Source organism: Neophocaena asiaeorientalis, unplaced genomic scaffold (assembly GCF_003031525.2).
Source record: "Neophocaena asiaeorientalis asiaeorientalis breed wild unplaced genomic scaffold, Neophocaena_asiaeorientalis_V1.1 scaffold912, whole genome shotgun sequence".
In the NCBI taxonomy this organism is placed as follows: Eukaryota; Metazoa; Chordata; class Mammalia; order Artiodactyla; family Phocoenidae; genus Neophocaena; species Neophocaena asiaeorientalis.
Window position 1 is genome coordinate 219,037 of NW_020175052.1, and position 26,643 is coordinate 245,679.

Consider the following 26,643-nt stretch of genomic DNA (forward strand, 5'->3'; position numbering starts at 1 on the left):
ATGAAATTGCATAAATGGAAAATACTGCTAGCACAGTATTAGAACAATGGTGCTTCCTTTAGGTTCAGAGTAGGATCACGCTTCAACTGGTTTTGTCTGCTAATTAAACAGCATGCTTAAGTCAGCTAAGGGAAGGATTTTCTGAGAATACAAGGACCTAGTCATGCTTTGAATTGTAACCAGCTGGGGCACCAAGCTATGAGCCACCTACTGTGATACTCACTTGAATTCCAATAAGCTGGGAAAACTGGGACCTGTGATTCCCTGTCGTCGAGGTGTCATTGCAGGAGTGTGAAGCTGTCTTATGATGTACAGTACAAGGCGGCTGCTGCTTCCACCTCCTGCAGCACTGGAGTCGCTTATTTACTAATTGGCTAGGATTTCCTTCAAGGCTTTGGAAACAGTGACAGCCAACTGTGTGATATAAACCACAGGATCTACTTTGGGCGTTCCTGGTTCTTAATCTACTCACTGCAGTGCCTTAAGGCTAGCCAACTGTACAGATCTGTTTCATCATTTCAAACACGAAGGGCTATTAATGCTTCCTGGCATCTAAAGAACATTATGTAATTAGTTCATATTTCAAATTGTTTCACATTTATAAGTATCATTATTTTGAAATAGACTCCTTCAAAGAGTCAGAGAAAACTACATGTCAAAAATACTAAGCTTCTCCAATTAAAAAAAAAAAAAGATCCAAGCCACCTGGAAAATGAGTGGCCAGTTGGAGGACCGTTGCCCTGGAAGTTCACCTGGACCCACAATAGGCTTTGCATGAGCAGGAAATAAACCTCTGTGACACTTTGAAAAAACAAAACAAAACAAAACTAAGCTTATAACTTGTCTTGTTACTCATTTACTCCCCTTGGGAATGGGCTTGCTCAGTGGGAGTTATTTAGTCAGAAGTGTTTGTTGCATTTTCAATGGATGCAGTTTCTTGTTGGGTATTATCTGATATGAGGGAGATAGGATGGAGGCTTTTTCATGCCCTACAGAAGGATCCATTTGTCTGAAGGGGTCTCTCGGAAGTGGACTGAACCATTCTTAGCCATGCATACTTCTGATTATGTGTATTTGTTCATGGCTTCCTAATGGATCTGATAGTTCATTCACCCTGAAAGGAAAGCTTCTGGAGTTCATATCTAGTCCCAACTCTTCAAATACCTTGGGTAATCTCCTCAGCCTATAGAGTCTGAGAAGTCTAGAGAACCAAGGACAGCAGAATATTCCTTAGCTGGTCCTTGCATTCCCATTGCTGCTGTCATCATGCCCAAGTCCGTTGGGAACAGAGAAGGATATGGGGAGGGGAAAGGGTAAGCTGGGACAAAGTGAGAGAGTGGCATGGACATATATACACTACCGAATGTAAAATAGATAGCTAGTGGGAAGCAGCCGCATAGCACAGGGAGATCAGCTAGGTGCTTTGCGACCACCTAGAGGGGTGGGATAGGGAGGGTGGGATGGAGGGAGATGCAAGAGGGAAGCAATATGGGGACATATGTATATGTATAACTGATTCACTTTGTTATAAAGCAGAAACTAACACATCATTGTAAAGCAATTATACTCCAATAAAGATGTTAAAAAAAAAAAGGTGGTTGAAGATTTTGATCCACATTCTCATTTCCAATGAAACTTTTATGTCTAGGGTCAGTTCAACAAATTTTTGTTTTTTAACTTTCATAAAACAACTTATCATCAAAATTAACATTATTGATAGGCATCTGCACTGTGGTAAAGAACTATAACTATTGGGAAGCACTTGGATTCAGAAAAATATGTTTGTATTTTGTCTAAGAAGTGGAAGTATGAAGAGTTTAAAGAGGTTGAAAGTATTTTCTTTGGGGAATTCCCAGACTCGGCTTGGATAAACTTTAAGGCACATTACATGAGTGCGGGGGGGCTTCTGTTGTCCATGCTGTCTCAATAGCCTTGCGTGTGCCATTTGTCAAAGATGAAGATCTAACTTGCATTTCTGAACCCCTCAGGAGGATAGAAATGCAGCAGAAAATTAGAGGAATCACAATAATATCTGATACTTATAAGGCACAGTGCTAAGGTGCACCACTCGTGCTTTATTCATTTTATCATCATGACTCTTCCGTGAGGTAGAAACTATTATCCACATGTCACAGATGAAGACACAGAAACTTGATTGGGTGAGGCAACCTGCCCCATATTGTATAGTAACAGGAGTTAGGGCTGGGGTTTGAACCCGAGTCACTCTGACTTTGGAACCTGAGGCTTTCAGTCACGATGTGTGTGTCTAGACCCCTTTCACTGCTTACAATTTTGGGAATTAAATGTGTAAGAAGAGTTAAGAATGATGCTACTAAAATTTTATTCAATGAGGTGTGAGATGGGGCAGTTGAAAGCTATTTAGGATATATCATATTCTGTATGGCTTTTTGCTATAATATATTTAAATACTAAAATATTACATTTTTAGATTAATTAAGAAATCAAAAAGGCATACACACACAAAGGAATATTATTCAGCCATAAAAAGAAGGAAATCTTGCCATTTGCAACAGTATGAATGGACCTCAAGGACATTATTCTAAGTGAAATTCATAGAGAGAAAGACAAATACTGAACAATCTCACTTGTATGTGGAATTTAAAGAGGCGAGGGTTGAAGGGAATAAGTGAAGGTGATCAAAAGGTATAAAGGGCCAGTTATAAAATAAATAAATCCTAGGGGTGTAATGTGCAGAAGTGACTTTAGTTAATAATACTGTATTGTATATTTGAAAGTCACTAAGAAAGTAGATCTTAAAAGTTCTCATCGCAAGAAAAAATATGTAAAAAACCTGAAATTAAGAAATTAAAAGATATCTTTATGGAACTCATAACCAAAGCCCTTTATGAAATATTCCAAAGAAAGGTATTTTCCTTTCTATCATTGTCAGGTTAAACCTTGCATTTAATGAATTCTTTGCCTATGTGTTGATCATCAATGTGGGAGAGAATTTTTGGACTCTTTTATTACAACGGGTAAAGAGTATGGTATCAAGGGGATTCCCATTATCCCAAACCTAGTTCCATATCCATGCACCTTGTCTTGTGTTGAGCAAAACCTATAAGAGAGTTGTGCCCAATAATTTTACTTCTTATCCTACTTATCTGAGCCTTAGATGTGTTTTTTATAAACTGTTAAGAGCAGGGGATTAACTTCTCGCATCACCTTTCCTACAATGTCTGATCCATTTCTCAGGTCCTGTCACATAAAGTTTTGAATTTACCTATTGTTTCTCATGACCTATTTCTATCTCAGTGTTTACTATAGCTGTGCTAGGTGCGCTTAGTCTCAGAATCTGAAAAAAAAACCAAAAAACATTAACGCAAATAAGTTATTATGTTGGGAGCTACAAGTTAGTTCTCTCCTAGCTCTGTCATTCTACAATTCAGACTGTTAGAGAACTATCAGCTTGTATACTGGATACAAAGTCTGAGAAAACCACAAAAACACAATGTGGAAATTTACATTAAGAAATCTTAAATATTTACAAATGGAAAATTTAAGTACAAAGTCCAAGAAAAATAGAGGATACATTCTGAGAAAAGCTTTACAATTCTACCTGAGTTATTTAACAGAGACTACAAAAAAGCTTCAGCTTTGACACCAGCCCTTGTTCTTACATGTCACCATTACATTACACAGCACATTGTGACCTTCTGATTTTAATATATAATATTATTATTATTCCTTTTGTCCAAAAAGTCTTCTCTTTTCTATATGTACCCAGTTATATCTATGCATTAAGACTCAGTTCTGTTAATTGAGAAAAATGTAATTAAAACTCAGATTTTGTCTCCCCTTTCAAGTCTTTCTTGACTACTTTAATTCTCTTTGACCTTTTTTCCATACCTATAATTGGTAATACACAATTTAAGACATAACCATGTAATTTTCTAGTTTTCTGTTACTGCCCATTATTTCATCTGCTTCTTATTCCTCCTTCAATTAGAGAGGGAGGTTGCGAGGATAGTACATGACCATTCTCTTTGAGTCCCCATCATAGAACTGAAGGACAGCATAGGGACCCATGAAGGAAGGAATGGGCTCAATATTCTTAAGGTCAAGCCATTTGTATCTCAACCTTGTCTTGATGGGGGAATCCCTGATTTATCTCCCAGGAGGGGAGCATTTTCAGGGTGTTACTTTTGATTTTTCCTCCGTCTGCATCCTCACTCACTTCTCTTGGTGGGAGGGGAAATGGCTTTTCTGATGGGTGAAATGGCAGAGTGTGGTTTGGTTGACCTGAAGAAGACCTGGAGCCCTGCCTGTCTTAGGCTGTTTCTTCTGCTTTTCAAGGGTGGGAAGCAGACTGTGGTCCTCCATGCATCTGGCTAGAGATGAGCTCTTTGAAGAATCCACTGTCCTAGGCACTTTCCAAAGTCTAGATCTGAGGGAGAAGAAATAGGATTCTGATTCTGATTGTGGGTTAAGCGAAATTTTCCAATCCAGCTTGAACAGGAAGACTTTGTATTTTGGGTGAGGAAGGCAATGTTATATTTTAATCCACATTTTTCTTCTATGTCTTTTTCTCACTCACTTAAAACCAATAGGGAGAAATATATATGTCTATTGCTAGCACCTCCAAATTCATAAGTTATATATTAATTTCCTTCAAGGAAGTTTTCTTTTTTAATGTAAACATTCTCTCCTTATTTCAAAAGGGAGTTCATAAGTCATTAATCTTAGAATAAAACAAAACTCATACTGTCTTACAGATGGCCAAGAGGCACATGAAAAGATGCTCAACATCACTAATTATTAGTGAAATGCAAATCAAAACTACAATGAGGTATCACCTCACATCTGTCAGAATGGCCATCATTAAAAAAATCTACAAACAATAAATGCTAGAGAGGGTGTGGAGAAAAGGGAGCACTCATGCATTGTTGGTGGGAATGTAAATTGATACAGCCACTATGGAGAACAGTATGGAGGTTCCTTAAAAAACTAAAAATAGAAATACCATATGACCCAGAAATCCCACTAACCGGAATATACCCAGAGAAAACCATAATTCAAAAAGACACACACACCCCAGTGTTCATTGCAGCACTATTTACAATAGTCAGGACATGGAAACAACCTAAATGTTCATCAACAGAGGAATGGATAAAGAAGATGTGGTACGTATACACAATGAAATATTAGCCATAACAAGGAATGAAATTGGGTCATTTGTAGAGACATGGATGGACTTAGAGACTGTCATACAGAGTGAAGTTAAGTCAAAAAGAGAAAAACAAATATCATGTATTAATGCATATATGTGGAATCTGAAAAAATTGGTATAGACCCTCTTATTTACACAGCAAAGTATTATCTGATGTCAAAAAATATAATATACGTGCAATTATTGTTTCTTTGCAAAAGACACCACCAAAGATCCAGGATAAGTATATAGCCAGAAACAAATTTCAAAACTACTTTTCACTTGCCCTGAATCCCGCCAGCATATTTGGGTTCAATGGAACTTGATAATTCAGGTATAAGTATTTATTGTGAGTTCCACTGATGTGAGCTCTGTGGGAGGTGTTTTGCGTATAGACGCTGATAGAGTTGGGGGATCTGTTGCCACTCATGGGCCCAAACAGTACAAAGAGGAAAGTTTAAAATCTAAAAAAAAGAAAAGAAAAAATGGTTCTGATGAACCTAGGGGCAGGACAGGAATAAAGACACAGACATAGAGAATGAACTTGAGGACACGGGGAGGGGGAAGGGTAAGCTGGGACGAAGTGAGAGAGTAGCGTTGACATATATATACTACCAAATGTAAAATAGATAGCTAGTGGGAAGCAGCTGCATAGCACAGGGAGGTCAGCTCAGTGCCTTGTGACCACCCAGAGGGGTGGGATAGGGAGGGTGAGAGGGAGATGCAGGAGGGGAGGGGATATGGGGATATATGTATACATATAGCTGATTCACTTTGTTATACAGCAGAAACTAATACAACATTGTAAAGCAATTATACTCCGATAAAGATGTTAAAAAAATAAAGTGATAAATGCCTACATTAAGGGGAAAAAAACTCAAATAAACAACCTAAGTTTATATCTCAAGGTATAAAGGGAAGAGAAAGCAAAGAGAAGAACAATCAAAGCCCAAAGTTAGCAGAAAGAAGGAATTAACAAAGATCAGAGCAAAAATAAATGAAATAGAAACAATAAAGACAATAGAAAAGATCAGCAAAACTGAGTTTTTTAAAAAGATAAACAAAATTGACAAACCTTTCTAGACTAAGAAAAAAGGGAGAATACTCAAAAAATAAATCAGAAATGAAAGAGGATTCATTACAAGTGATACCACAGAAATGCAAAGGATCACAAGAGACTACTAACAATTACATGCCAACAAAGAAAATCCAGACCAGATGACTTCACTGGCGAATTCTACCAAACATTTAAAGAAGAATTAATACTAATCTTTCTCAAACTTTTCCAAAAAATTGAAGAGGATGGGACACTTTCAAACTCATTTTACAAAACCAGCATTAACCTGATACCAAAGCCAGACAAGGACACTCTAAGGAAAGAAAATTACAGGCCTATAACCTTGATGAACACAGATGTAAAATTCTTCAACAAAAGTCTAGCAAACTGAATTAAACAGCACATTAAAAGGATCATACACCATGATAAAGTTATATTTATCCTTTGGGTGCAAGAATGGTTCAATATACACAAATGAATCAAAGTGATATTAACAGAATGACAGATACAAATCATATGATCATCTCAATACACACAGAAAAACACCTGACATAATTCAGTAGCCTTTCATGATAAAAATTCCCAACAAACTGGATGTAGAGGGAATATATCTCAACATAACTAAGTTCACATATGTTCAGGAACAATATAAGGATACCCACTCTTACCACTTCTATTCAACATAGTACTAAAAATCCTAGTTAGAACAATTAGATAAGAAAAAGAAATAATAGTCATCCAAATCAGAAAGGAAAAAGTAGAAGTCTCTGTTTGCAGATGATATGATCTTATATACAGAAAACCCTAAAGACTCCACCAAAAACTGTTAGAGCTAATAAATGAATTCAGTAAAGTTGTAGATTCAAAAGCAACACACAAAATCAGTTTCATTTCTATATACTATCAACAAACCATCTGAAAAGAAATTAAGAAAACAAATCTCATTTACAATAACATCAAAAAGAATAAAAGACTGAGGAATAAATTTAGCCAAGGAAGTAAAATATCTGTACACTAAAACTCACAAATCTTTGATGAAAGAAATTGAAGACACACATAAATGGAAAGATATCCTGTGTTCATGGATTGGAATAATTAATATTGCCAAAATATCCATAATACCTAAAGCAATCTACATATTCAATGCAATTCTTATCCAAATTCCAGTGGTATTTTTTAGAGAAATAGAAAAACAACCCTAAGATTTGTATGGAACAACAAAAGACCTTGAGTAGATAAAGCAATCTCAAGCTAGAAGAACAGAACTGGAGACATTGTACTCCCTGATTTCAAAATATACTACAAAGCTATCATAATCTAAATGGCATGGTACTGGCATAAAAACAAACACATATTCCAATGCAACAGAATATATAGACTAGAAATTAACTCAACCATATACAGTCAACTAATCTTTGACAAAGATACCAAGAATACACAACAGAGAAAAGATAACCCTTTCAATAAATTATACTGAGAAAACTGGATATCCCCATGCGAAAGGATGAAATTGGACTGTTATCCTATGCCATATGCAAAAATCAACTCAAGTGAGTTAAAGACTTAGACACTTAAATGTGAGACCTGAAACCATAATAGTCCTGGAAGAAAACATAGGGAAAAAGCTCCTTGACATCGGTATTGGTAATTGTTTTTTGCATATGACACAAAAAACACAGGCAATAAAAGCAAAAATAAACAGGTGGGACTATATCAAACTAAAAATTTTCTATGCAGCAAATGACACAATCAACAAAATTAAGAGGCAATCTATGGAATGGGAGAAAATATATGCAAACCATATATTCAATTAGTGATTAATATCCAAAATATATCAGGAAGTCATACAACTCAATGGAAAAAAAAACAATTTAAAAATGGGCAAAGGGCTTGATTAGACATTTTTCCAAAGAAGACATAAATGGCCAACAGTTACGTGAAAATATGCTCAACAACACTAATCATTAGGGAAATGCAAATGTAAAATGAAGTATCACCTCACACATGTTAAGATGCCTATTATAAAAAAGGTCAAAAGATAAGTATTGGTGAAGATGTGGAGAAAATGGAGTACTCGTACACTGTTGGTGGAAATGTAAACTGGTACAGACACTTAGGGAAATAGTATGGTCGTTCCTCAAAAAATGAAAAATAGAACTACCATATAGTCCAGCAATCCCACTTCTGGGTATATATTCAGAGGAAATGAGAACAGGATCTGGAAGAGATATCTACACTCTCATGTTCAATGCAGTGTTAATCACAAGTTATGGAAGCAACCTAAATGTCCATCAGAGGATGAAGAGATAAAGAAAATGTGGTAGATATACACAATGGAATTGTATTCAGTCTTAGAAGAATATTCTGCCACTTGAGTATAATGGATGAAACTGGAGGACATTATGCCAAGTGAAATAAGCCAAACATGAAAAGGCAAATACTGCATGGTTTCACTTATATGTGGAATTTTGCAAAGTAACTCTTATTAACTGAGAGCAAAAGAGTTGTTACTGGGGTCTGGTGGGGAAACAGAGAGATGTTGGTCAAAGGGAACAGACATTCAGTTATAAGATGAATAATTTCTGGAGACCTAGTGTACAGTGTGGTGACTATAATTAATAATACTGTATTGTATACTTGATATTTGCTAGGAGGACAGATCTTAAGTATTCTCACCACACACACACACACACACAAAGGTAACAATGAGGTAATTAATATGTTAATTAGCTTGATTGTGGTAATAATTTCTCTTTGTGTATGTATATCAAAACACCACATTGTACACTTTAAAAATATACAATTTTTTATTATCAATCATATCTTAAGAAATCTGGGGGAGAAATCTGTTTTACAGAATATCAGGACTAAGCTCAGACATAGCCTGTAATATAAGTGACTGACCCAGAGACTAAAATATTTCATCTCTTTGATTAATTGTAAAAGTTTTTGTAAATGTTGTAAACATTTGCTCTTTCTCCCTGTTTCTTCTTTTCCTGACTTCCATTAGTCCCTCTTTTTCTCTCCTTGGCACACCCCATATCCTGAAAATATCCTCGATAATACCTGAAATAACCTGCTACCTCAATATCCATGATTCTATGAATGTGACCCTAGTGGAAAGAGTTTCTGGTGAAGACGTTTGTTCATTGCTAACTTTTCTAAATCATTGAAGAGATACTTTTTCCTAGCCTGTGTTTTACATATAAAACAAAGAATTTGCCAATTCATATAAAAGGAGGCTAGGAGAACTTGGTACCTTAGAACATTTGTCATATTATAGAAATTAAATATACTTTTCCAGAGCAAGATTTCATACAAACCATTTCGTTAGAAATCTCCAATTTTCAGGTTGGCTTTAGCTCAAGTTGTTACTCTGTCCCTTTGGACTTCTGAAATTTCCAGTTATGCCAAATACTCATACATGAGTAATTTTGGAATTATTAGATAATTCACTGCACTGATTTAGTCTGAACTGAGGGATTAAACTCTTGCACATGCCCAGTTTCTTAATTACTGTGTGTCACTGTTAATCTATAATATCGTAATGATTGTAGGAGGATTATCCTTTAATAATGACTAAACTGAGAACAAAGAAGAGAAGGGCTACACAGACACTTTTAAGCCAAAATGGCACAGAGTATGGAGCCTGGTCATAGGTGAGTGTGCGAGTCCTCAGGGGCTTGATGATCTGCTCTCTCTGAGTCAGGATGGCTCCTTGGGCCCCAGCCCACTTCCCTGGCCCTTGTAGGTGGTACTGGTAAGGTGTGCATGGCCCAAAGAAAATTTCCAGAGCCAGCTTTGGATCCCACAGGAAAAGTGAGAACAGGTTGGGTTTCACTCCTATTTCAGAGGCAATTTCATCCACGTAATCCTTACACCGCACTCTGCGTGTATCACAGGGATTATTCAGGAATCTGAAACCAGAAGGGGAAAATACCGGAACCTCCATCTCTCCATGCACAATTTCCTCTAAACATTGGTTGAAGATTTCTCCAAAAACTGAGAGATAAAATGAGTTTTCTTGTTTCCACTGACTATGGTCTCAGTGGTTTCTAACAAAATATTCATGCAGTGTATTTTTCCCCATTAAATCCTTCCAGGGATCTTGGATAGTAATAGGTGGGTTTCGGAATATTTTTGTCTTTTCCTAAATCCTGTACTTTGGCCATGAAATTAATTCTCAATTAGGATCTAGTCTCATTTTGGTAAATCGATGGTGAGGAATATGCTATGTGAATTGTACAGGCAAGTTATTTAGATACGTGTGACATTATTTTAAATATTAATGAAATGCAATTCTTGGCTCAGTTTCTGAAATCAAAATTACTGGATAACTGACTGTTCTTAGGATAAAGGCTGCGGCTCATAGAGAACAGGCTGTGACCTTCACATTGTAGATTCTCAATAGATATATGCTGAATAGAAATAAATTACATTCCCAGCCCCAGTGGTTGAGAAGAATTTTCCATTAAGAAGATTTGGTGCAACCCACAAGTTTCTGACCTCACAGCAGAATTTTAATTGGATTCTGTAATGATTTGCTATCTCATTTCTCACATTGGTTTATCTTCTCAACACCTTAAAAGGGTGAAACAATCCTTCCATTTCATCACACATATATTCACATGCTTTACATCTCCAAGGCTATGGTAAGACATAAATTTATAATTGTATGTTGTATTTAGTGTTCCATGAACTTTAAACAAAATTCTGAATTTTCCAGGTTAGACCATTCTCTATCCATTCCATTCCATAAATATTCCGTAAGGGATATTTATGCTTGGTTAAGAGGAAATTTAAAAGTTGATTATTTGAGATCTCATCCAGGCAAATAGACTCAGATTCTATCATAAGAAAAATATGACTAACACTTGAAAGACAAACAGCTCCACCTAAACCCTTCCAATTGACTTTCATCAGGAAGCAAGCTTCTTACTCTTTTTCAAATTTTTTTCTCTTCTTTCTTATGTCAGCCATCATGCCACTCACTGAGGGTAATTTGTTCAATCCTAGGAAAGAAATGTCAAATGTGAACACGGTTTTCTTATTGAAAAGACGTGGTTTCAGGAAGAAATGGGTACTGTGAGAGTCAGTTTGGTAGAGAACTTCATGAGTGAGGTAACACAGGAGTGGGGGAGATGGATTCAGGAGTCGCTTTGCAATGCCCTCCATTCATTGTTTTATCTGCCTTCCATTCATTGTTTTATCTGCCTTCCATTCATCGTTTTATCAGGTGCACGTGACTTACAGATGCAAAGACGTGTGTTTAATGAGTTCACTAGCAGACCTCAAAGCTCACGAAGAAGGATGGACTGAAGGGAGTTGCATCCCATGACAAGACACAAGGTAGTGTGTGTGTAGTCCCATTACCAGAGTATTCACTCTAGCTCTCCTTTAAATAGTGAGTTATACTTGTTCAGTTATGTTATCCCTTAGTTTTCTAATACTTATTGTATTATAGCTACTAATGATGACTCGGTATCTCCTGATTGTTTTCATTCGATAGAGATTTCTCTTTAATTTTCCATCTTAACTCATGGAAGACACTTTCCTATATCTTCATTTCTTTGACGGATGACATCCTACATTTTGAGAAACAGAATATTCTAGGAATATACGCAAAACGTTTTAAAGGAGAAGCAAACAAATGAGCAGAATTATTATAACGTGATTGACATCATTTCATTAAGGTAGGTTTGAATTTGTCTTCATCACTTTATTCTTAGCCTTAGAATTAATGATATAATAAAGAATAATAATAAAGAATTTCAACCACAATGGCTAATCTTCATCCATTCAATCAATATTTATTGAATGCCTACAAAAGTCAGGTGCTTAATTGTTAATTCTTACCACTCTGCAAAGTACACGTAAGTATTCCCATTTTTATAAGTGAGGGAATTGTGGGGTCAATTAATATGTCAAGGCCATGCATTCAGTACATGGAGGAACAGGGTTTTAATCCTGAGTTCATTTGATTACAAAGCTCTTGCTCTTTTAACTGTGCTGTGGTGCTATTCCAGCTACTTTATGACACTTCCATAATTTTCATAATTCACATAATTCACAGTTCATAATTCTGTGACTCTGCTTGTCCTTTTTATATTTTGAACTTGAGAGAATAACATTCCAGGCAGAAGAAACACCAAGTCCAAAGGCAGGAATGAGCATTACTTATTCCTGGGAGGTGATAGGTCCATTCTTTTAATTCACATACTTGCTATCTATATAATAATGAACACACAGACGGGCTCAGAAAATATTTGTTGACTCATTACTCTTGACACTGTTGACCATTCTCTTCTTGAAATTTTCCCCTTCTTATTCCCTGCCCTTACTACTGATTCTCCTACTTATTCACTTGTAATTTCTTTCTCAGTGCTTTTAATGGCTACTCTTCTTCAGATTCCTCTTTAACATTTGGGATTCCTTAGCTTCTGACCTAGAACCTCTCCCCCAGAACCACACCCAACCCAGATTATTGGTTCTTAAGGCAGCATGAGAAGAAGAGTGTGTGTGTACGTGCACGAAAAGGAGAATAACAGAAGTACCTGTTCAGACTTTGACAGTCTCCTTCTTCCTAACCCTGACAATCACATACTCCATCACTGAGACTCTGATATACATCTTCAGGGCTGATGACTCCAAGCCTAATCTCTACTTTGATATTCAGAATCATCTATCCTAATGCTTGCCATGTATCTCTGTTGGGATACCTCACAAGTATCCCAAACAGTTTTCTAAACCTTAAGTCATCAGCAAGCCTCCTAAGGTCTTCCAAAGTTGCTTTCCTCCTGAATTATTTACCTTTGTAAGATGGTACACTCTCTACTCAATCATTCAAGCTAGAAACTGGATGTCAGCATATAATTGTGCTTTTATTTTCTATATTTTATGATGTTTTGACATCTTAAAAAGCTTGTTGGCCAGGGAGAAGACTAGCCTGTTTTAAAGATAGCAAAGAGCTCTGCCAGGAGCATGTCTTTCATATGTGAACCAGCCAAGCCCAAGTCTATAGCCCCAAACAATTCTCCCAAGTCTGTAGCCCCAACCAACTACTTATCTAACTCTCATACCCCAACACAATATTTCTCCTGCCCTAAATCGTCCCAGGGCTAGGAACCAGGCAGATCTCTATAGATTAAAGCCCGTGGGAATTATTCAAATTAGCCAATCCTAAACTGTTTACAATGCCCTGCTTTGCTCATCCCACAGAAACCCCAGTAAAGGCTCTGGCCTCAGCTTTTCTCTTGTTCCTGTTTCTGTCTAAACAAACCCAGTGCTCCCATGTGGCCCTGCATGGCCTGGTATGTCTCTTTCTCTTAGGAAATGTAAGCAATACATTCTTCTTCAATGGCATTGACTTCTCTGTGTTGTCGCTCAATCACCTCCAAAAACTAAAATCCCATGAGTATAATTTTAATATAGTTAGAAAGTTAATGACATAATAAAACAACAGAAAATTGTTGAGCATTTACTATGTGCTGGGGACTAGTATAAATTATACATGTATTTTCCTCTTTAAGGTGAAGAGCAACCCTCTGAATTGGTGCTAATGTTATTGCCATTTTATATATAAGGCACAAATAGTTAAGTAAATCTGATCAATATCACACAGCTAGAAAGTGGTGAAGCCAGGATCCAAACCACAGCGGTCTAGATTCAGAGTTCTATTCAAGGCAAAGAAAGAATGTGTTGAATTTCAAAGGACTCTCCACAAAGTCTCCCATCTTATTGCTGGAATCTTACCAGATTCCTGATTCTTTCTCTTGACTTGGAAAAATGGAGTTAATTTTTATGACATAATATACCATTTGCTTGTCCACCATCTAAGGTCTCAGAGCCTAAATACCTGCATGTTAGCCTGAAAACATGAAGGACGGGGACAGATGAAGCTGCTACCATGTCCTGAAATTCAATTTCTTTCTTCTAAGGTTAGTAAATAGAAAGGTCCAAAGAAACATGAGAAAAGAAATGATGATTAACATTCTCCTAAGATAGGTGAAGTCTATTTTCAAGGTGGTAAAACTGAACTCTAAATCTTCCTTATGTTCCAAGTTTGACCTGCTGACTCCAAAAGGCAGGAGCAAAATTATTTTTAAAAAATCCTAGAACATACCTGTGTTGAGGCAGCAAACCATAAATGTCATGGTTAAAGCGAGCATTTAATTTATTCTCTGCCCATCTGTTGATTAAGAATGTAGGGTAAACTTGGTTGACAACAGAGTTAAAATGAGTGAAGAGAACAATGTCCATGGGCACCCCATAATCCCAGACCCAGTTCCAAATCCATGCACCACGCCTTGTGCTGAGAAATACCTAGGAGAGAATGCAAATAAATGCACAATAGATGCTTCCCAATATAACAGTTTACTTTCATAGGATCATTTGGCTCATGAGAAGAAATGGATAAGAACTCTCTTGTCTTTTTAGCTTGAAGAGTTCTTCTTTCTCAAGACAGGAAGGCCAATATATAGCCACACACATTCCCACATACAGAAACATCTGACTTGTTGCTTATAGCTCCAGAGATCTCCTCAAGCTTTCCTCTGGACCTCACCCACTATCCCTTTTGAACCTTCTCCAAGGCAGTCTTTGATGCCTGCAATCTCTTAAGTTCCAAATTCTGGAAAAACACAATGATGCAAAAAGACTAGAGATCCACAAACTGACACAAAAGATCCCGCCCATCTGTTAATTACTGTATTGTAGTATCTAGAACACTTAGTTAATCTGTATCCCTATTGAAGGAATTGGAGTTGGAAGACGGTGTCAAGTGTCATGTCAATGAAAACTACAAAGGGATTTAAAAAATGGTTTTCTGGTAAGTTCATTTTTGGAACTCTTAGCTGAGCTGGTAAAGCCTCTACACTCTGTTAAAAATGAACATTATGGAAGTCACTAAAGTTTGAAATATTTATTTGTATTCCATTCTCTACTTTTTTTTGGAATGGATTAACAAGATGTCTATTGAGGAAACTGGTGAGAGAAGGTAATCAGTATTGAAGCAGTGTATGAATACACACTACACATATTTCATGCAATGATCACATCTCAGCAGGTAGTGGGCAGGTTGCATCTCAGGAAAGAGAATTTAGGCACCAAACCTGTGCAGCTACACGACTGAGCTCAGTCGCCAAATCACCTCCTGAATTTCCAGTGCCGATCACAATGATTTTCTTGCCGTGAAATTTCTCTGGACTCTTGCATTCCCAACTATGGACACACTGACCTTTGAAACTTGTGACTCCTGTGGGCAAGAATAGAATTGCTCAAGTATTGACCATTATTTTATTTTATTTTTTAACTGCTGGCCTATTCTAAAGCTTATTGCTAAATTCAAATGCTATGCTTTTTAAACCTCTCATTTTCTGGTCTACTGTTCCTGGTCTGTGAACTGTGCTTGCCAAACATTATCAGACAGAATTACTTCTCCTACAGTTTTGGTCTGGACCAAAATTTTATGATCTCAGGTTTACTAGAAACTCAGATATTTTATTTCTGCCTCCTTTTTGCTTGTCTATACCCTGCCAAGCCTTCAAAGAGCTTGGCTCCTCCTTAAGTAATATATCTTCTTTATCCATCATCTTTGTTATTTACAAATACGGCTCTGACCCAATTCCCTGTCTTGCTTTCCCAGCCTATGCTTCATCCCTGTCTAGCTTGTTTCCATCTCTTTCTAGGCCCAGTACACCCTTCCTGCTAACAGTAGCAGTATTCACTCTGCTCTCCCACTAGGGACAAGTGCTCACTTGACCCTGAAGCTGAGAGGACATAAGAACTTATTATTTTTGTTTAAAAATATGCTCATATGGCAAAGCCATAATAGCTGGTTGATTTTGTAGCCTTTCATCTTTTAAACAATATTGGGGTATATGCACATGTGGCCTTCATTCTCCTCCTGTGACATTGAACAGCCCTACTCCATCCTAATTGTGGTTCATTCCTTGCCCTGCTCCTTTTTCCCTAGAGAATACGCTCCCAAACTTCAGCTTTCCCCCGGAAGCAGTTCTTTGATCACCTAGTGAACTCCTGGCACAAATCTAAATGTTTCTGAACTCAATCATTGCCAAGTTCAATTTTCCATTCAATTTCTTTCTTTCTTTCTTTCTTTTTTTAGAAGTGTTGGGGGTAGGAGTTTATTAATTCATTTATTTATTTTTGCTATGTTGCGTCTTCGTTTCTGTGCGAGGGCTTTCTCTAGTTGTGGCAAGCGGGGGCCACTCTTCATCAAGGTGCACGGGCCTCTCACTATCGTGGCCTCTCTTGTTGCAGAGCATAGGCTCCAGATGCGCAGGCTCAGTAGTTGTGGTTCACGGGCCTAGTTGTTCCGCGGCATGTGGGATCCTCCCAGACCAGTGCTCGAACCCGTGTCCCCTGCATTAACAGGCAGATTCTCAACCACTGCGCCACCAGGGAAGCCCTTCCATTCAATTTCTGACTGCAGCTCTTTCAATTATTTCCCCTCCCCTTGGCTCTACTGAAATTCCTCTCACTCTCTGAAGATAACCTTTTCTTCTCCTTTGTTATGAAACAATAAAAATCTGAGGTGCGTTCCTCAACACCTAAAAGTTACTATGTTTTCATCTATTCTTCCTCTGTCTCCTGTGTCCCCTGCATCGGCAGGCAGACTCTCAACAACTGTGCCACCAGGGAAGCCCTAAGGTCCTTCTTGATCTGGCGTAACATTCACTCTCTAACATCATCTCCTTCTACTCTTTCTTCTACTTCCACCACACTGGACCTGTCAGGTACATACCCACCTCAAGTCCTTTGCACTTTTTTCTTCCTTCTGTACAATCTGCTTTCCTCATATATCTGCATCACTTCCTCAACTCCTTGGGGGTATTTGTTCAAATGCCCTTTTCTCACTGAAGTCTTACCTGGCCATCTTATCTAATCTTGCATCACAAACCCTTCTCCCCAACCACCCATCCCTTTGCCCTCCCCTGGCAATTGTTTCTCTTCACAGTCATCACCTTCCACATGTTTATTTCTTTTTGTGTTTCTCTCCATCTACTGCTATGTACACTCCTTGGGGACAGAGATTTTGTCTGTTTTATTCTCTGCTAAATCTCTGGTACACAGTTGGTACTCAGTAGATATTTCTTGAATGAATGCTGAATGAATGAATATAGGAATATTTACACATCTAATAAGCTAATAACTAATTAACTAATAGACCTCTTTTGACCAATTTTAACTTTATCATCTCATGCACTGGGAAACAGACACTCAAAGCAATGGAAGTGGAGGGAGTCTAGCATCTCCTTAGACCCCAAGGGAGTCTCGGGTTCAGCCCTCTTTGAAAAGACCAAATATATATCCTGCTTCTAGAGATAAAGAAGGAGATCTTGTGCAGGTAAATCATTCCCGTACCATTCCTTATATTCAGCACTGCAGTCTTTTCTAAGATGTATAGTGACACTAGCACATAGCTATTTATATCCACCATGCCATACATATAGATACACATTCAGGAATAAAGCTAAATATTAATATATTTTCTGTATCTCTATCTCACTATTTACTCCAAACTATTACCAACACAAAACAATTCCCACATTTTGCCTTCCAGCTGTGGTAAAATGTAGCACTTTCCTCTTAAAATAGCCCAGAACTGGTGGTTGTATTAGTAATTTTTATTTTCAATTTTATAATATGTATTATTTGAATGGAACTTGAAAGAACATGCATTTCTTTATAATCAGAAAATATGTTTATTTTGAAACTAAGATGACTTTCAGAATTATAAACTTTCTCCCAAAATAACAATAGCCAATATGATAAAACCCCATAACACCAGTGCCTTAGCATTCGGTAGGACATACCTGGAAAGTTACGGAGTGGCATGAAGGGATCGGTTTCAAGGCCACTACACACCATAATCCCATCAAAGGCATAGGATTCCTGCTTCCCTTCGGTCTGGACGACAACATCTCACTGTCCTGTGCAAGAGAAGTCAGAGCGCTTCCACACGTTGCAGAACTTCGACTGGGAATGAGACGAACTCAGACTTGTGACCGCTCTTCCCAGCTGCCCTTCTGCCCAAGAACTCTGCCTCAGTGAATAAGGTTGGTTACAGCTACTCTCCTCTGGGTTTTCATTAAAGAGTTCATTTATAACTGGTCTCCCTACCAAGGCATTTTTAAGTAGAGATGTGTCTCAGTTTGTTCCAACTGCAGTCCTGAATGTAGTTGGGGTGAGCCAACACCGGGTGCACAGTCTGGCATTTCAGCCAATCCACCGTACTTTTTTCCTGAGCAAAGTGAGGAGAGAAGCTCTCGCCAACTTCTCTGGAGATTTATGTAAAGCTCACCTCCAAGACTGAATGGATGCTTTAGCGCATTTTGCTCTGGCCTGGCTCTTGGCTCTAACAAGAGGGTTCCATGTATGCTGAGTGGTCTCTGCCCCACTTACCAGAAGCCGGATGTGCTTCAAAAGGTGAAAGGGTTTGACGTACATCCGGAGATACTCCATGATTTTGGAATTGTGCAAGTAGTTGGGAAAATGATCAGAGAAAGGATAATCACTTCAAAGTGTTGCTGGTGGCAGATTTATAGACACTGGGCTTGCCACCTTCAGTCTTCTCCTACCAAGAAAATAAAGGACACCTTGATAACTGAAGCCAAGGAGGGATAAAGAAGTATCCTAAGGAACCTGCAAAAAGTTAGAAGACCGGAAGACTGAGAATAGAGCTATAATCAGCAACATTTAGAGGCCAAGTAGAAAAATATTGAGAAGGAAAATCAGAAAGAAAACAGAGTGAAATCACAGAAGCTAGTGACAAGTGTTTTGAAAAGGAGCTGGTTTTTAACATCATTGGATCCCCTTGAGAAGGCAATAAAATTCTTGGCAGAAAGTCCATTCAATTTGTCAACTTTTATTGGTAATGGCAGTGACAGCAGTTTTGGGGAAGTGCTGGGATGACCGTCATGTAGTGATGGTGGAGATGAAGGAAGAGGAAGCACACAGTTCTCCTTCGAGGAGCTAGACCCTGAAAGGTAGAAAGATTGATTGAACATCATTCTTGGGAGGAAGGAAGGAGTGGGATTCAAAGCACATGTGTTAGGTACTGATAAAGATAGCAACTATTATGCTGGTAGTTGAAGGATAAATCAGTGTTGTAATCCTTGCATTCCTATTTCCCAGATAAGAAAAATTGTCATTACACATATAGAAGCATAAGTCTATTTAAACTTATATCTCCACAGCCCTCCAATGTCACTGCTTCCTTCAAAACAGATGGGTTCCAGTCCTTCCTCCAGACAGACCTAAATGGCGCTTAATCCACTGACCCCAGCACCAATCACCGCAATTCTTTCTCCTAGCATTGTGTCTTGTATCTGGAAACATATTAGTATAAAATCAGATTTTTATTGTCATGTAATTTTTTCTATCATGCAAGATTAGTTTTTTTTTCTAAAGTTGCTAGTTAATGCATTTAAGGAATATCCTACTCAAAGCTGTTATGCCTTTCAAAGGCACGTCGAGTTACAGAAAATCCTAGCTCACGTGGGCTTTCTTATTTTTAAGTACGAAGGAGATTGTTTTGTTTTTTTCTGGGTTTTTGTGTGTGTGTGTGTTTGTTTGTTTTTTTGCGGTACGCGGGCCTCTCACTGTTGTGGCCTCTCCCGTTGCGGAACACAGGCTCCGGACACGCAGGCTCAGCGTCCATGGCTCACGGGCCCAGCCGCTCCGCGGCATGTGGGAATCTTCCCGGACCGGGGCACGAACCCGTGTCCCCTGTATCGGCAGGCGGACTCTCAACCACTGCGCCACCAGGGAAGCCCTGCCTGCTATTTTTTTTTCCCCATACAAAGATCACACTATCCTGTTTCTCCAAATGTCTTATGATTTCTTGTTGAAAACTTGACATTTAAGTTATTGTAGTGAGTCTGGATTCTGATTCGTTCCCCTCTCCCGTTCCGGGGCTTATTAATATTGCTGGGGGGGTTTGTTAATTTGCTTGGTGGCTTGCGTGGACAAATTCTGTGAAGTATACTTTCCCTGCGGCGTGTAACCTCTGATGTCACTGCTCAGATTTTTTTCCCTTCTTTTACATATATATTTTAAAATATTTATTTATTTATTTGGCTGCACCAAGTCTTATTTGCGGCACTCAGGATCTTCATTGCCACGTGCGGGATCTTTTAGTTGCAGCATGCCAGCTCTTGGGCACATGCTGTGATATTCCATTGGAGGTGGAGACAAGGGTAACAGGGTGGCCTACCTTTTGTAGAGTAACACCACACCCTACCAATTGGAGATGTAAGAGGGTGGCAGCCCTATTTTTCAGTATTTCCCCTTATGGCATGAAATCTCTGCCCTACAAGCAGGAGCTGGGAATAGAAACAATCAGAGCTCCAGGGTCCTTGGTTTTTTACACCTGGAGTAGACCTTCTTTGCTACAATAAGTTAGATGGAGCTTTGGAAAAGGGGTCTTGCTTAGACCATGCTTCTACAATCTGTGGAGCTCTCTTCTTTACTATACTCCACAGCTACATCTGGGGTAGACATGAAATAATATGCCTTCTGTAGGGGCTTCTCAGATTTCACAACTCACTTTCTGATGGTACAGGTTTGGGAGCCCAAGTGATGCTTTAGAGTTGAATAGTCACAAGCCTTTGAAAACAATGTTTGTGTTTCCTTCAGTATTATAATCTCTTCAAAGACTTTATAGGATTTTAGGTTATTAGCTCCTGGCTTGTTTCATGTCCAGAAAAATATAAATAACCATAATCAAAGTGCTTCCATAGACAACATTCTTAAGCCTGTTGACCCTCCTCTTATTCATTGGTCTTTGTGCCTTACCCATCTCTCTTTCACTGAGTTCAGTGGTGCCTATCTTGAAGTCACCTAAAACAACAGGCTTGGGTGGGAAGACAACACCCTTAGTCTGATACTGCTCCTGGGCTTGTTCCTTTTGTCTTACAGAGAAGACTAGAATGAGGCACTTGAGAAAGATGCATTCTTTTGTCCTAAGTTGGTGAGAGAGAAAAATTGTTTCTTTTCAAAGCTGTCATCCCAGGGTATTTAAATTTCTGGTTCCAGGAAGAATGAGCTTCCCTTAACAGAGCTGTATATCTTCTCCTTTTGCTTGAAAAATAGCTAATTCTTGCCTGAGTTCTCTGTTGAAGAATTTTTAACATAAAGTCCAAAAAATATCCAATAAACTCCTATATTTTCCAATGACGTTTTCTAGAACTAAAGGCTGAGTAAGAACACAATTATCCTTCTAAGGTATCATAGATGATACTTCTAACAAATATTTTGCTCTTATTTGTATAATAAGGGTCCTTCAGCCACAATATCTATGTTTTCACTGCTCCCTGCCCAATCACCTAGACAATGTCTTCAAATTTTAGGTGTTTGCAATTGTAGTGCCTACCTTATATATTAATTAAAGTTCAATTTAACCTGCTTTGAAAATGAGACTCCAAAATAGGATGACTTAAGTAGGTAGAATTTTATCTCTTTCATACAACAGTGAAGAAGCAGGCAATCCATGGTAGGGCACCTCTACCATCCTCAACACACAGATTTCGTCTTTGGTTCTAGGGTATTTTGTATAGCTCTCATAAACTTATCTGTGTCTCAGCTGGTAAGGAGGGAGGAATTGAGGCCAGTTTGCTCATTCTCTTTAAGGATACAGCCAGGAAGCGACACCCACCACTTTCACCGACATCTTATTGGACAGAACTTAATCTCATGGCTATATCTAGCTGCAGGGGAGGCCGGGAAATGGAATCTTTGGTTAGGTAATCATTTACCCATCTAAAACTTGGGAATAATATTGAAAGATGAACCAGTAAATGGATTTTGATCAATAACTACATATCTCTGCCACACCGAGTATTGGATTATAATTAGGTAGACATGTCTTCTGTCTAAGATTTTTTTTTTCTTTGTCAGTCTAGAGTTTATCAAGTTCATTGTGCTTTTCAAAGAACTAGCTTTTGGTCTGAGGGGGTGGATTTTGTGGATTTTTCTGTTTTTTTCTTTTCTTTTTATTTATTATTTATTTATTTTTGGCTGCATTGAGTCTTCATTGCTGAGCATGAGCTTTGTCTAGTTGCAGCAAGCAGGGACTACTCTTCGTTGCAGTGCTCAGGCTTCTCATTGTGGTGGCTCCTCTTATTGCAGAGCATGGGCTCTAGGCACGTGAGCTTCAGTAGTTGCAGCACACAGGCTCAGTAGTTGTGGTTTGTGGTCTCTAGAGCGCAGGCTCAGTAGTTGTGGCACACGGGCTTAGTTGTTCTGAAGCATGTGGGATCTTACCGGACCAGGACTTGAACCTGTGTCCCCTGCATTGGCAGGCAGATTCTTAACCACTGCACCGCCAGGGATGTCCCTGCCTAAGATTTTGAAGGGAAAATATCTGAATTCTTACAACTCAGATCAAAAAAGAAGGAAAAAGAATACATTAAAAAAAATACACAATCACTTTAGTGATCCTTTGTCTGAGTTGGAGTGGGAAGAGAACTGGAATTGGAAAGTCCCAGCTTTGTCTCCTTGTCATTTCTTCTCTGTGATGTTCAAGAAGTTACGCCTCATAAGTTCTGGCTTTCACTTTGCCAGCTCTTGCACCAAGAACAGGCGGAAGCGCCATTCAGTTTCCTTCTTTCTCTAGGTGCATGCCATGCAAACTTTTGCTCACTTTAGTAAGCAGAACTTTGGAACACCAAATAACCCTCACGGTGTTTCTCTTGTTTGCAATATGTAGACAGAATTTTGTGATCTCCACAGAGGTGAGAATTTCTAGGCCATACACAGTAAGATGTCCAAAATTTTCATTGTCCACTTTTCCTCTTAGCTCGGAGAAAATTGTTAATTAAAAAGAAGTAACTGGAAAGAAGACAAAAAGAAGTGAATGGTACCATTCACTGTCAATTAATGCAGAAAGCCTAGCAATATAGTTCAAAATAAGAAGGAAAGAGACTCTCAATATTAAAAGGCAAGGTCACTAGTTCATTAAAACAATGGTTCAATGTTATGTTAATAAGGGGAATACATACCTCTTATAAGGGTCAGATGAGACTAGGTGAAAAGGAAATTCATCACTGTGGTTTGTGAAAAGTGTTTTGGAAACCTCTAGGAGAAAACTGCCTTTAATAACACACACACACACTACCACCACAGTCTCCACCATCATTTCTACCTTCACCGTCTAGTCTCATCCAAAGGACCAAAACTGAGTCTTCACTCATCCATAAATTAGTAGCCCACAAATACAATCATCTTCCCTTTGTGAAATAGCAGTAATTGGGCAGAGAAGAAAAGTCACTGATATCAATAGTTAGTCTGTGCCTAATATGGTTAAATGATCGAGACGTAAGGAAGGGCTTGTTGAAGTTGAGAATTGATTCTAGGATGAGGGGCAGCAGATCCTGGAGGAAAACATAAGTTGGAGGAAAGTACTAAAGAGAGAAAGCTGCAGGGAGGAAAGGATGAGGAGGCAGGGAACAAAGGCATAACCATGAAACCCAGCCTTTATTCCTCACAAGCATCCAAGGCAAATGACCTTGGCAGTGGTCATTTAATAAAGGAGCAGTCACCATAATGGATATAAGGTCTTTCCTGTTTCCACCTCTGTACAAATATGGAAACAAATTTGGAAACAGATATGGTAACTCTGTATTAAAAAACTGTTTGAAACTTCATCAGGGCCTGGTAAGTGTATGTTTGATTCAGGAAAGTGTAAGCCGGTCCTTATCTCCAGATCGTACGGGGGTGGGGAGGTGGTATTCTTCTCTTGCTGATTGTCTTACAGGCTTTCTAGCATCCAGTGGTGGGTAAAGGTGACAAATGTACAGACTATACCTCCTATCTTTCCTTCACCATCACTTCCACACAATCCAACAGCCAGTTCTTTCTGCTCTACCTTCAATTTTGTTTCCCAATCCAAACACTTTTTGCCTTCTTCATCTCTCCCTCTCTAGTTAAAACACTATCATCCCTCACCTGCCTAGTGAAATAGCCTACTAACTGGCCACATTTCTTCTACTCTTGCTTCTTCAATCAGAAGCCAGAGTTATCCTTAAAAGCATAAGTCAGATCATGCCAGCATGGCAGGCTTGAAATTCTCCAATGGCTTCTAAAACCCCTGGGATATAACCCTCACACCCTTCAGTCCAGGCAATCTCCTGCCACTCTCTCCATTGCCCACTCTGCACCAGCCTCACTGGCCTTCTTTCATCAAGCCAAACTTCATTTCTGCTGAAGGATCTTAGCCTTGCACTTCCTGTTCTCTCTGCCTGGCATACGTGGGGGAGATTCTCTTTCTTTGAAATTTTCTGTTTACTTTTGCAAGCTCCTTGTACCTAGACGAAGCCTGCATGTAGTAAACCCTGAATGTGTAACCTATGGTAAGGGGTTTGGAGTGCTCTCTGAAGTGGCCTACATTTTTAAAAAGGTAATAATCAATGGGTTGAAGATTATATTGTTGGCAAAAATATGTAAGCGTACTATTAAGATACATAATTCAACTTCTAGGAATCTTTTTTTAAGATAGAGTAATCCAAACTATGAAGAAGTGCATAAATACGTTTATTGATGTGTTTTTTATAGTAGCACAATTTGGAAAAAACTAAAATATCCAAAAGAGCATAACAGTTAAGTAAATTTAACAACGCAGTAGAATACAATTGTTTCAGTCTGGATTCTCCACCTAAAAAGGACCAACAGGAGATAGTTATAGTATATATACCTTGTTGAAGATATAGAGAGAGGAGAGAGAGAGAGAGAGAGAGAGAGAGAGAAATTTATTTAAGGAATTGGTTAATGCAGTTGTGGCAGCTGGCAACTCTGAAATCTGTAGGGCAGGCTGGAAATTCAAGTAAGAGTTGATGATGCTGCAGTCTTGAATCCAAAATCTATAGGGCAGGCCAGTAGGCTGGAAACTCAGACAGGGTTTCTATCTTGCAGTCTTGAGGCAGTATTTCTTCCTTTTGGGAAATCTCAGTCTTTACTTTTAAGGCTTTCAACTGATTGGGTGAGACCAACCCACATTATGGAAAGTAAACTTCTTTATTTAAATCCACCAATTTTAAATGTTAATCACAATAAAAAAATACCTTCACAGCAACTCTAGACAAGTGTTCGGCCAAACAACTAGGCACCATAGCCTTCCCAAGTTGACACATAAAATTAACTGTCATGACAATGCTGTCATTTAAAGGAATGGTTAAGTGGGTTATGTGATCATGTGAAAAAATGCTTAGACATGATGTTAAGAAAAAAGCAGAATGCAAAACTCCATGTATCCCTTGGTTATGGCGAGGTTAAAAATGTGTAAGAAAAAAGACTGAGGGCATCCCTGGTGGCACAGTGGTTGAGAGTCCGCCTGCCGATGCAGGGGACACGGGTTCGTGCCCCGGTCCGGGAAGATCCCACACGCCGCGGAGCAGCTGGGCCCGTGAGCCATGGCCGCTGAGCCTGCGTGTCCGGAGCCTGTGCTCCACAACAGGAGAGGCTACAGCAGTGAGAGGCCCGCGTACCACCCAAAAAAAAAAAAAAAAAAAGACTGAAATAAAAACGCCAAAATGCTAGTAATTTTGAGTTAGAGTGCTAAGATTATGTATGATATTTTTCTCATATGCCTAAAAATTTTATAATGTGATTATATTATTTTTATGATGGAAACATAAAATTTTATTAGGAAATTCTCCCTTGATGCTTATGTTTATAATGGAAAAAATAAAACTTTAATAGAAAATTATTCCTCAATGGTTAAATTATTTTTTAAAAAAGAGGCAAGACAACAACTTGGTGACAGTAAAGACATTAAATACTCAGGCTTTTTAGTGACAGGAGAATTACCACATATGCAGAGTCTTAATATTTTAAAGACTGTCTGAACTATAACTTGGCAATCAGGCCTATTTCCGGAGAGGTCAAAAATTCCTGAAGACCCTAACCCAGCGTAAGCAGGGTTATGAAGATTTGGAAGTACCTCTGAGATCTGAAGACACATTTCCCCTACTTCTTCCCCTAGAACTTTTGGCCCCAGAAGATAAGATGAGCTTCCTAATTGCCACTCATGCTCAAACTGAAAGAACAAACTAGGATCAGTCCAATACAAAACTTCTGCCAACAATAAAATCTTCAACTCATTAGTTATTATCTTTTTTAAAAGTGTGGGCTACTTCAGTAAGCAAATCTAGACTTCTCACCATAGGTGGCACATTCAGTGCTTTCTATGTGCCAAAGAGTAGGCAAAGTTTTGGTGATTTGGGCATCCTGTATTTTATCTAGCAAACCTATTTCCAATGATTAATTAATCAGTCTCTATTATTTTCCTAACATCCATCCAACAGCTTCTCTTTTTGTATATGACCTAGCTTCTTTCCTCACTGGTAAGATGTAAAAAAAATAAACACGTGATTGGTATTTGTGACCATGAATTTACAAC